Here is a 12,787-nt window from a genome sequence, read left to right as displayed (position 1 = left end):
GTGTTAATATGTCTGTGAAGAGATTTTGTCACTGTGAAAGCGCCAAAACTGTGCAAAATACAGTCATGAAACTTTACAGGTGTGTAGTTGAACTTAAAGTGAAGGTGAACTTTGAAGATGGGTGTGGTGTGAGCCATGAGTACTGAGTATTCATGTAATAATGTAGTGATAACTTCATCAGAAAGTGTAACATGTTGATGGGTGTCACAGCTGGTGTGATCTCACTGCAAGATGATCTCATTTCTGGTGCCAGGATCTGCGCCAGCAACAGAAACTGAAGTTCGATGACTGGATGTCACCCACCAAAGGGACCTGAAGACAACCTGTGTCAAAGCACTGTTGCTAATCGTTTGTACAAATGATTCAATATGGAGAGATTCATGGCAACCAGGGGGTTAAAATGCTCTACCACTCACCAAACCCTGTAAACACATAGAAAACAATAAAAATAAGAAGACTTTTAGAAGATTTATGAGCATAAAACTGGCATTGTTTTAGTGTTTCTTGAAAAGGGAAAAAAAGTTCTGCTTTTCAGATAAATATCTAATAAAAATCAGTCTGGCCAACTACAGCTGACAACACAATCTAACATATTATCATCTTATAAAGTTACAGCTTTTGTGCCAGTAACTGCTCATGCAAAAGCACATTGTTACAGGTAGTGTGTTAGCAAACAAAATTGCTAACTCAATTTGACAAATTTTGGTTATGAAGTTTTTTTTTTTTGGGGGGGGGGGCAACAACAGCAAATCCGCCAGCAAACAGTTGCAAATGTATACAAACAGAAGACAAAAAGCAGGATTGCTGAGTCCCAAGAAAAACAACAGCATCGGTCATTTAAGCAAATCCGCAAAAACCATACACAGGTTCAAGGCCCTTAATTGGAAACAAAACATTGGATTTTGCCGTTTGTTGTCTCTTTCCTACTGACACTCACTGTGGATTTCTTTTCATTGTGACCATAATTGTTCCTTACGCTTAACCAAGTAGTAATTTTAACCATCAAAATGAAGGTTATGGAGGACCACAAGTGTCACAGAAATAGCAATAAAGTAATAAAAACAATAAAAACGTGCATTAATACATTTGTTTACAAATTCACTTATCAATATAAAATGAAATATACAAAATCAAAGTTAATACTAAATTACAAAGTAATTCACTGTTTGACATTTTAATTGACATTTAAAAGAGGAAGTATAAAAACAATTTACAAATGCAATATAAATCCATCAATAAATATTTCAAATTAAAAAAGATATTTGCAAAAACAACATGTACATGTATAACAACAAGTATGCCATTTAAAAATACCTTAATGAATTCAGAAATAAATAACTGGATTCACGAATTGAATTAAGAATACAGATTTTAATCAGGCATTAAAAAGGGCACTTTTCTTTCCCATTTGCATTTCCATTTCCCTGTTGCGTTTCCTTTTCCTATTAGCCATTTGATTTGCTTAGTCACTTATCTTCTCCATTTAGCCTCTCTGTAATACTTTGGGCCTTGCTCTGGTAAAACAACATAAAACAATACAAATTAACCATGAGATGTGACAAGCTCTCTGATTGAGCCTCACACCCTCCATACCCTCACTCTATCTTTTCAACAATATTTAGGTGTCAAGAAGACCCTTTTAGGAAGGGTATACATAAAAAAGGGAATATATCAAGAATTTTAAGGGACATTTCCAGTGGAGCACCAATCCTCCGAGTGTTGCACCTGTGGAGACACCCTCAACCCTGATGGTCTCCCTCCTACATCCATGTGTGCGTGTGGCCTGCCAGGAGATTGCCAGGCGCAGAGCTGGCTATGATTCATATTGTATTTTTAAATTTGAACCAAATATTTCTGGATTAATATTTGATTTGTAAATTCTTTTAATAATTCCTATTAACAATTAAACTATCAAATAGTGCATTACTTGAAATGAATTTGTAAACAAATTTATGAAGGCCCATTTTTATTGTATAATACTTATGAATGAAACAATTTATTACTATTTCCGTGACCTTCTGGTGCGCCACAGAAGGTCCTCTAAGAAAGGTGCAATTTTAACTCTGACCATGATCTGTCCCTGAGCCCACTCAAATTGTTTTTATGTCCATACCTAACCAACATCTAGCCTAACCTTCAGCACTGTGTCAATTTGGGCATCAGATCAAGAAGGGCATGGACAAGCTATGTGCTGTTGTTTAATTTGGAGCACCTCTTTGTTTGTCATAATGATCAACCCTTTCACATTACACATGTGATCCATTTCCATTTTAAATAATACTGATTAGTGCTGCTTTAAGATTTTTCCAGCTTGAAAGCTGTTCAGTTTGCCACCATGGAAATAGTAAATGCAAATGATGCATACAGTTAGTTGTTGATATTTCTTTGAAAGTCTTAGAGCTTGATTAAAAGACACAAAATGACACTGCAAAAATCCCAAAGAAATAGATAAATATATATAATATATAAATGAGTGTAAATCAACCATCAAGAGATGCAAAACAACCAGAAAAACCTGCAAAATGACCAAAAATGGACACATGATGACTAAAAAGAGATGCAGAAAGACCACAAAATAACAATAAAGAGACAAATGTGCATGAAGCTGCACAAAACGACCAAAAGGAGAAACAAAATGACACAAACTTTCAGTCTGGAGATCCTGACAACATCAGAGCCAAAGTCTGACAAGGACACATGACATTCACCTGGTGGACTGCTTTTTCATTTCAGTAATAGTAAACAATAAAAGTTTAAGCAGCACACACAGGTGCCCAGCTTACTTCACGGCACCGGGTGAATAAATGTAACTGAACACGCTTTTGTTGGATTTGGGTTAAAGATTCACTGAATCACTATGATGAAGGTGGAGTTTGTGCCTGCTGTGGTTTATACAGTGCAAACAGGGTCCTGTTCTCTGCGATACACTAACACAGCTAATTATTGGTGATTATTTTTGCCTTCAACGTGAATAATCACCACCCAGGCCAGAGATTTGTACATTAATGCCATAATGAGCCTGGAAATTGGGCACATTAGCACATATCTGCTAAAAGCATGTGATACCCATTTTTCATCCAATTTGCCAGAAGTGCATTCTGCCAGTATGGAGTAGTGTTAGTTTAGCAATTTCATGAAGAAAAGGGGGGAAAATCATGCATAGTAATTTCAGAATAATTTCAGGGAGATTTTTCTGACAAGTCATGGTACATTTTCCAGCATTCTCTTCAGTCCCCCCCTAAACTTCAGCACTGCCAAAAGGCTTCACGCTTGGCGCTTTTTCTTGCAACACATACACAAAAAATGAAAAAAAATGGTTTATGCACAAACACTCAAGCCCACCTGGGGAAAAATGAAAAACCCAGAAACCTTGTTTGTGCAGGATGATTGCAGAGACATATTTGGCTAATGGAATTACATGTATGTGTTAGCCTCTCTCTCGCTCTCTCTCTCTCTCTGCCAGTAAAGTGTGTGTGTGTGTGTGTGTGTGTGTGTGTGCCTTCAGGCTGGCGGCTGGTGCAGAGCTGACGAAGGCCTTCCCTCTCTGGTGGGTCAGGCTAATTGTTATTCTAATGGCCTCTCAGTCAGATGCAAATAGCTATAATGGCAAAGCCAGAGCTGGGGTGGGAGGGGAGGTAGGGGGAGTTAAGGGAGGAGAGAGAGGAGAGATGGAAGTGCACAAAATTAGATTTGCATTTTTGTTAGAAAAAATATGCAAGTGTGAGGGGGTGTTTTATTTTGTGTCTGTGCATGTGTGTGTGTGTGTGTGTGTGGTTTCTTTGGGTCTAGTGGATTGATTTTATTTAATTTAGGCTCAGTGCAATAACCATCTTAAATATACTGAAAAATATATGTGGTCATAAAATAGATTTCCCTTCAGGAGTGTGACTAAGTATACTCCAGCATGTACATGTACTTTACTCAAGTACTTCAATTTATGCTACTTTCTACTGCTACTCCAATTCATGGATATTGCACTTTTTACTCCATCACCTTGATTTGAGATACGGCGACTGAAATTATTTATTTTGCACTTTATTCCTGCCAGGTGCTTTGTCATTACTGTGTTGTATAAGTTGTTTATATTCCATGCCATGTATCCGTCTCAACCGACTTCAAAAGTAAAATCCTGCTCATACATGAAGTCATCAGTGATCGTAATCTGTTGTATATTTTGTTGTATATATTATCACAAATCATTATTCTGCATAATTAGCGTATTTCATTTTGATACTTTCAGTGCATTTTGATGATGAGAATGACATTTTTACAGGAGAAACACTTCAACTGAAGGACAAAGTATCTTATATTGAGATAATAGCTACTATGTTTATTTCAGCACAGGATCTGAATATTTCAACCACTGCCATCAATAACATTACTGTCCTATTGTTCGTTCTAACATAACTCATATGAGTAAAAAGCATTTGAGAAACAAAACAATACTTTTGTAATGAATACACTTACACGTAGAGTTCACAGAATCTAATTATCAATTGTACCACTGGCTCTGTATGTGTAAAGTATGCTGTACAATGCCCGACATTGCTGTAATTGTTGTTAGGTGGAGGACATTACAGGGGAACAACCTTGCCAACCTAGTATAGCTGATAAAGACAGTGTCACTTCAGTGGAACAGACCAAGGCTGCTCAGAGACAAAAAGATGGGGATTGTATGGCGCATTGTTTCCATGTAACTCTCTCATCCTCCCTGAGGTTTCTGGACCTCCCAGTGGACTGAACGCTGCAGTCCTCCAAGGCCTTCTGGGTGCCAAGAGATAGTTGTTTTCACACAGCATTGTGCTATAAAATGCTGAGGAATGTGAGGGTTTGGTCATCGCCGTGATAAGATGAGAGGAGAGAAGCTCTGCAACACAAACTACAGTCAGAACACAATGCAGTCTAGAGTCAGTGCTCAAATGTGAAATTATTTCAACACAATGACTGAGTTAGCATTTTTAAAATATTTGATTTCAAGGCTGTAGAAAGAAAAGAACCATTTTCTTTCACCACCACACAGGAGGCTGGATTGCTGCTGACATTGTGGCATCAGGCATTCTCTGGATAAAAACTGCTCGTTGACTAGTCGAGGGGGAATAAAGGGAGATCTGAGGCACTCCAAAATATCAAAATAAGCATTTATTCTTTTTGGAAAAATGTTCAAACCACATTAATAACCAGCCTATTTGATTGCCTTTTGGAGTGTCTTTTATCCAGGAATTCTCATTTATTATCAAAATGAATCTGTGAACGTGACAAATACATTTTGATCATGTTGATTAGATTTTTGTATTCTCTAGAAGAATTCTAATCACTCAATTTAAAAGGTTCCTGTCTCCAAATGATCATGAAAGTGAAGGAGTCATAAGAGTGATTTAATTTTATTAATTTTCACTGTTGGCAATCATGTCAATGACCTGATGAGGGATCAATTCAGAAAAAAACAAACAAAAGAAAATAATCAAAAACAGAATTTAAGTGTATGAAGGATTAAAAAATACACACTGATCAAGGTTTGGTATTTGTCTGAACCAAGCGCCCATACTGACTTCAGTGTAAAATCTGATTCGCTGTCGTTTCCCAGTAACCATGGTGAGATGGAGGATGGGAAGCAGCATTCCTTTAGGAAGCGCGATGGAAAGCTCTCACCACAGAGAGGCGATTGTTTATTCAAGTTTATACCCAATGCAGCATGAGGCAGAGCTTTTGAAAAGAGGAAGGAAGAGTTTCAGTGTAAGAGCAGTGGGGAAGAATGATAGTGATAGCGTGTGTGTGATGGAGGTAAGCGAGAGAAGCAGAGAGATCGTGAGAGTAGCTGAATATCAGAGCAGCCAGTTCTGGTTTCACATCAAGTTCTCTCACAGCTTGCCATCCTTAAGTTAAAAGCATATCTCCCTCTGCCAGCTCCTCACCATTGAACTCTCTGGCAGAATTCAAGTCCCCAGGCTGTGACAGCTGTGGGCCCTAAAGTGGCGTTTCCCAGAGAGCCAGCCAGACATTCCTCGCTGCTTTGTGAATGGGCACAATAACATCAGCAACAGCACAGCACTCAGTCGAGGAGAGGAAGAGGAGAAGTGATGGCTTGTTTTCTGAGGGTCAATTATCTGGCCAGCTATATAGCCTGCTCTGCTTTCTTCTATCTTCCTTTTCTTTCTCTCTCCACTTTCCTTTTTGCTTGGAACGCATTGCCTCACATTTGAGAAACATTATATGGTTTTGAAATACAACACTTTGTAATGTGCTTGGCAGCGCTGCCCACGCATTGTGTAGGAGCTTAATTTCCATCCACTCTCTTCTTAAGTGCAGCTCAATTCATCTGGAGGGGATGTTAAGGCTTGCTCTGAGAGTTGAAAGAATACTACTTAATGAGTGCTGACAAAGACCAGCGCTGCAACAACACAACCTGATCTATAGAAAGAGACTTCAAACTCTTTCTCACTTTTTTATTGCTTAGACTGGGTGTTATCCAGTATACTCACACACATCCTGTTCCCCCACTTCAGATCACATATCAAGCCAAAGCATATTTTCTCCCACTCTGACTGGCTTTGAAATGTCACATTCATCCCATCAATGCAGGATGCATTATACTGACACACGCGGCTCACTGTGCACAGCCGCCAATACCTCATTAATATATAAAAGCCTATTTTCCCGTTTCTTACATTCACTTCTCTCTGCTGGTGCAATCTCCTCAGATGACCCTAATATCTCCATTCAGATATTTAGGCCTTGCCTCATTAAAGCAGTTTAGCCTTTCTGCAGAATCCAGTCTCGATACCTGCAGCGTGCTAATTTGTCTACAGGTAACAGGGTTTTTAGAAAGCGCCAGGCAGTGTGCCAGGCAATTTATTAGTCTAATTTAAAATGTCTGTCAGCAAAATGCTATGGGAGGTGGTAACTGGCTCAGTGATGACAGCTCTGTGAGTGGAGAATGTCATGTCATAAAGTGGGTCCATACAGCCACTGTTTATCAGACTGACCTGCTGGAGGGAGGGAGGGAGGGAGGGGTCGAACAGAACTTATTCAGATATAAAAAAAATAACTGAGGTTATAATTATTTTGGATTTTTCATTAGTTTTCATTTTTATTTCATTTTGACTTTTTGTTGCAATTTCAGTTTAGTTTTAATTAGTTTTTAAAGTAGGTTTGTTAATTTAGTTTAGTTTTTATTTTTGGAAATGCTTAGATTTAGTTCAGTTTTTATTAGTTTCAGTGTTAGTTTTATTTATTTATTTATTTTTTTCGTAACATGGAGATTCTGTTAGGGGCGAGATTCAAAGAGGACAGAAAAAGTATTATGTATTAAAAACTCAACAGAACATAATACCATTTTAAAATGTATTCACTGAGGACAGCCACCCATAAAGGGCAACTATAAAAGATCTGTGTTAATCAGTGTGTTTGTGTCATTAACTGGAAAAATTCAACTGGACACAACAACAACAGAACATAAAATCTAGATCTGGGCACAAATATGTAAACAGTCACACAAGATGCAGTCTTAATACAAAATGTGTGTAATTGTGCCTCCCAGGTGAGATGCAAGTTGAGTCAATCCAAATAAAAAACATGAAAATCTATTTAAAAAACTCAACAAACTCTAAAGGTTTGATTAATTTAAATGTACCAACCATCAAAATTAACGCAGCAAAAACCTGGCCTGTCCAGCACTGGTTGTAGGAGCTGCAGCTCTGTGGCTCATCATTGATTAATTCATTAACAATGAAATAGTTCACATGTTGTACTGTATCATTAATACAATGAGATGTTTTGGACACTGAGAGCCAATCGGCTGTAAGACACTGCTCTGCTGTCCCAGTAGTCGAGTGGTTAGGGAGCATACCATGTTGAGCGTAAGATGCTCTTAGCAGGCAGTCACCGGTTCAACTCCCGACCGGTCCAACTCTTTCCTGCATGTCATTCCCCTCTCTCTACCCCCTTTCCTGTCAGTCTCCACTTACCTATAATAAAGGCATAAAAAGCCCAAAATAATAATAATTTAAAAAAAAGATACTGCTCCATCTGGCACAGCCAAGAATTGGAGGACAGATTTCATATTGACCCAAAATACCCAGAAATAAACTGACAAAAACCAAAACTAAAGACATTTGCTCTATAATTTTAGTTAGTTTTGTAAACCTTATACAGTTTCCGTTATCATTCTTTTTTAAAACCTCCTTTTTGTTTTTGTTTCAGTTTATGAAAATGTTTTTTTTCACATCTATTTTTTATTATTAGTTTTAGTCAACAATAATGACTTTGTAGTGGACTGATCATGAGAGATGGATTTATGACTCTGGGCAAATGGACCTGACTGGAACTGGCCTCCACACATTTTCTCCATTTTGTGCATCTGTGTTGGCGTGTGTGTGCTCGGCTCAGCGTCTGCCTCCTGACTCAGATAGGGATCTGCGCTGTCAAAAGTGACTCCAAAACACTGTGAGATCACCTTTCTAACATTCACTTCTTTCTGGATAGATGGTACATTTTTATCTTTGATCTGATTCTAGTTATGCCAGGGACCATGAAGCAAGACACAGGATGTAGTGTTTAAATTTCAAAATAGGTGGGTTTTATTCACCCACAAAAATGAGAAAGTACAGATAAGATAATTAGAAACTAAGGAGGAATACAGCTAACTGAACTGGAATAGAACAGAGTTACTCAACCCAACCTCAACAAAACACAAAACCGACCTGACTTAACGACACATGCATAGATTCAAAAAGCCGGGACAGTGACGGCTGCTATTCATCGTTGATTCTGATTCTGATTAATGAGACCTGGCTTTGCAGCCCAGCGACCCAGCTGATTCATAAAGTGTTCAGCTACACAAAAGGCTCAAGTTCATGCAAATGTCCTCTGACACAGTGTGAGCAACAGCCTTCGCAATAGTTTTGATTCCAGCAGAAACGGAAGCACAGAAGGAGCTTAACACAAAATGGAGAAACAGCTCCAGCTTTGCAGTTCTCCATGATGTGTCTTTAACAAGTTAGTGTTGGTGCGTCTGGCAGTGGCGGATGCATCAGAAAACAACTGTCCATTGGGAACAGTGTATGTAAATCATGTGCTAACACAACACACCCACAGAACTACATGATTCATGAGAGGCCAGATACTGCAATCTACCATTTGTCCATACATGTGAATTTTCCATCAGATATACTGTGTATCAGCTGGTTAAACCAATAACACAAAATAAGTAAATCAGCTTAAGAACTAGGCAGGAAAGAAACAAAATGAAATCAGCAAATAAAGTTTTAAAGTTAACTACGTTAATCACAAATGAAACTCTTTTCCCCATATGGCCTCACTCTTCTTTTTTCATTTTGTCAAGTCATGTCTAAAGTCACCAAATGAATTCACTTGAGTCTGACTCCAGGTCACATTACTCGAGTCCACACCTCTATCACCTAGTCGAGGTGTGAAGGCCGAGTGTTGAAAAGTTGAAACTAATTATTATTGTAACTCTGATAACCTGTCTGGAACCAAAATGCTATTGGAGTCATAGTTGACCTCTCTCACAATGCTTTTATATACATTTGTGAACCTCTGACTTTTTTATCCCAGAATCAGATATTTTCTGACATTTTGTAGTGATGATTTATTCCACTGAAGCATTGGAGGAGCTCCAACTGTAACAGTGGTTTCACACTAAATGTCAAGAGCAAATGGCTTGGGTGAGAAGGTGAGGAGAAAGTACTCTCCAGACATGCACAAAATGAACGCACACATTTCCACTTTTGTTCTCTACAGTAAAATTATAGCTGCCAGAACTTTGCCTCCCACTAAGGCCCACTGAACATGGAGGTCGGCGTATTTGAGGAAAGAGGTCATTTTAGTTGAACTGGTGCTGCATCCTGGTGGAAAATCAGCATAGTGTGTGCCACTATGGTTGGCAGCTGCATGGGAGAGCGTAGTCACTTTCTCAATTGGAAATAATGTCCTTGCTTTGCACAATGTCAAACTCTCGCGCTTGGTGTCAAAGCCCTGTGAGGCACCTGACTATGCAGAAATACATGACTTCTTTTTATGTAACCGTAAACGTAAGCGTTTATTAACAAATTAAATATAACCTTTGAAATGATGCAGTGAGCATGAGGCCCTCTCTTCACAGTTTTATGTGTGTGTCCAGCCTGTTCCTCCCCACTGTTGTGCAAACTGGCTTAAGGATCCATCAATGCTGACATGGACCTGCATGGACATCTGTGCTGGTTATCTGGCCAGGAGTGTGTACATGACAGTATGTGTGTGTCTAAATATACTATGTGCTCGTGTGTGTAGCTCTCCTTTTCAGCTGGTTGGTGGCAGGGCTGAGCAGGACCAGCTGGCTAGCTGTACAGGGCACCACGGTGCCCTCTGACTCCCAGCTGGTGGGGGATCTGGGCCGACAGGGCACGGCCATAAATCCATGGACACAGAGCATGTGGAGGCATTCAGGAGGCAAACACATCACCTGCTGCCTGCTGGCACGCCGCCTCCCTCGCTGCCCTCCTCCACCACAGCGCCTTTGCTCTCTGTCAAGTGCAAATGGTTCCCATGGAAATAGAGAGAAACTGCTTTTATTAAATGGGAGAGTTTTAAACAGTTTAGGTCTGATTGTCAGGCAGCGTTTAATGGCAATTTTTAACACATCCATTCATCCAATATCTGCCACAGGTCAAGCAGGGTAGTTCAGACGTCCCCCCTCCCCAGCAACGTTTAACAGCTCCTCCTGGAGGATCCTAAGGTGTTTCCAGGCCACATGAAAAGTACTGTCTCTCCAGCATGTTCTGGGGCCCCCTGCCAGCTGGATGTGCCCAAAGAACCTTCAACGGATGGAGCGCAGGAGGCATCCTGAAGGCATCGTGCCTGAACCATCTCAACTGGCTCCTTTCAACACGGCGGCTCTCAGTGTGTCTGAGGTCCTTCTCCTATCTACTAGGGTGATCCGAGGAAACTTACAGAGTAAACCCATTTCACTCTCATTCTTTCATTCACTACCCAAAGCTATGACCACAGAATAAGAAGGTAGAGCGCCTGCATTACTGCTGATGCTGCAGGGATCCACCTATCAATCCTGCACTCTATTTTACCCTCACTCTTGAAAAAGACACACTTAAACTCCTTCACCTGAGGTAGCAACTCACTCCCAACCCGAAGGGAGCAATCCACTGTTTTCTGGCAGAGAACCATGGCCTCAGACCTGAAGGTGCTGACTCTCATCCCAGCTGCTTCACAGTCAGCAGCAAGCAGTCCCAGTGCATGCTGAAGGTCGCAGTCTGATGAGGTCGAAAGCAAAGGCTTCGATATTTTCAACACACTTGTGAAGTATACACGCATTTCAGTCTAATGTTCTGTCTCTGAAAAATCCTTTGTTCCCCGCGGTGAAACCACAATGACAGCAATGACAGAGGAATAAGTCCAATCAATAGAACCCCCCCACCCCCCCACCCCCCCAACCTCCCCCCTCCCAACCGCCCAACCCCAAAAAAAAAAACAGTGAGAAAGTGAGTAGTGAGAACAGAGGAACAAATGAGCAAACACCCCCCATGACTCACACTTCTATTTGTCAAATGTGTCACATATAAATCCAAGACTCTGCTGATTGGATTTTGATGAAACTTAAGATAATGATGCAACTCACCAGGGGCAATCTGGTACTTTCTAATTTATTATTTAACACTACTGAATGGATTTTGTTAAAATTTAGAGAAATGATGCATCTCTCCATTTCCCCTCAATAAAAATGACATACAGATCACTATAAAACACCACTACAAAAACACTTAAACATACAGAAACAGAAACAAAAGTAACCATCGTAGTGGTCCAAAAAAGAAAAACATTTGACGACATAACTATGTAACATAATTTCAGAGCACAATAGATGGTGCCTGAAAGTACACGAACACAACACTACACAACACTCTGTAACTATAGACCTAATTAACTCAACTACTTGACTGGAAGATGGGGATGGAGAGAACAGAGGCAGAGAGGTCCTCCTCTCCATTGATTTCCAATCAGAACGCAGAAGCAGCTCAGAGTTACCCTCCCTCTCTCTCTCTCTCTCTCTCTCTCTCTCTCTTTTTCTCTATTTGCACGTTTGTGTGCATGTGTGTGAAATTGTCACTGTCCAAATATTTATGGACTGTATTACTGTGCAGTTTCACCTGGCCTCTCCCAAGCTATCCAGGCAGAGTCACAGGCGGCCTTGTGCCACTGTTCTCATCAGGGTGGATATGTTTATGCCTAAACCTGACAAACAGAGGCAAAGGACATTTATTATGTTAATTAGATTATCTACTTAGGTTATCCTCTCTATACACATATACACTAATTATAGACATCTGACAACCGCAAAAAAACTATGGATTTCATCCGCTGGCTCTTAATTGAGCCACACTATAACATATTAGCCATAATGTGCCAATGTTAGCTAATGTTAGTGGGGTATATGGTGTATGGCAAACAAAGTGATAAAAAATATGCAAATGACAAGAAAACATCATTTGTCATGTTAATGGTATAGTATACAAACACATAAAAGTTGAACTCCGTTGTCATGTGTGTGAGATATACGATGTCTGTGTTCTGGCTCGCTGCCTAACACAAGGGGCACACGCCTCAAACTGAGATAATAGATAAATCCTGTTTGTCCACAGTTGGTGGCAGTAATCAGTTGCTAATCTCGCTAGCTTCAGAATCTTTGTTCCAACCCTCTGATACAACCCATAGTAGTGTCTCCTAGAGTGTCGCCGACTGGACCTTCATCGCCATGGTTACAACAGTAAACATGCAG

The sequence above is a fragment of the Trachinotus anak genome, unplaced genomic scaffold (genome assembly GCF_046630095.1).
Source record: "Trachinotus anak isolate AG129_WGS33_773 ecotype Australia unplaced genomic scaffold, CSIRO_AGI_Tana_v1 ptg000032l, whole genome shotgun sequence".
NCBI classification, from domain to species: Eukaryota; Metazoa; Chordata; class Actinopteri; order Carangiformes; family Carangidae; genus Trachinotus; species Trachinotus anak.
Note: the sequence above shows the minus strand (reverse complement) of the source record.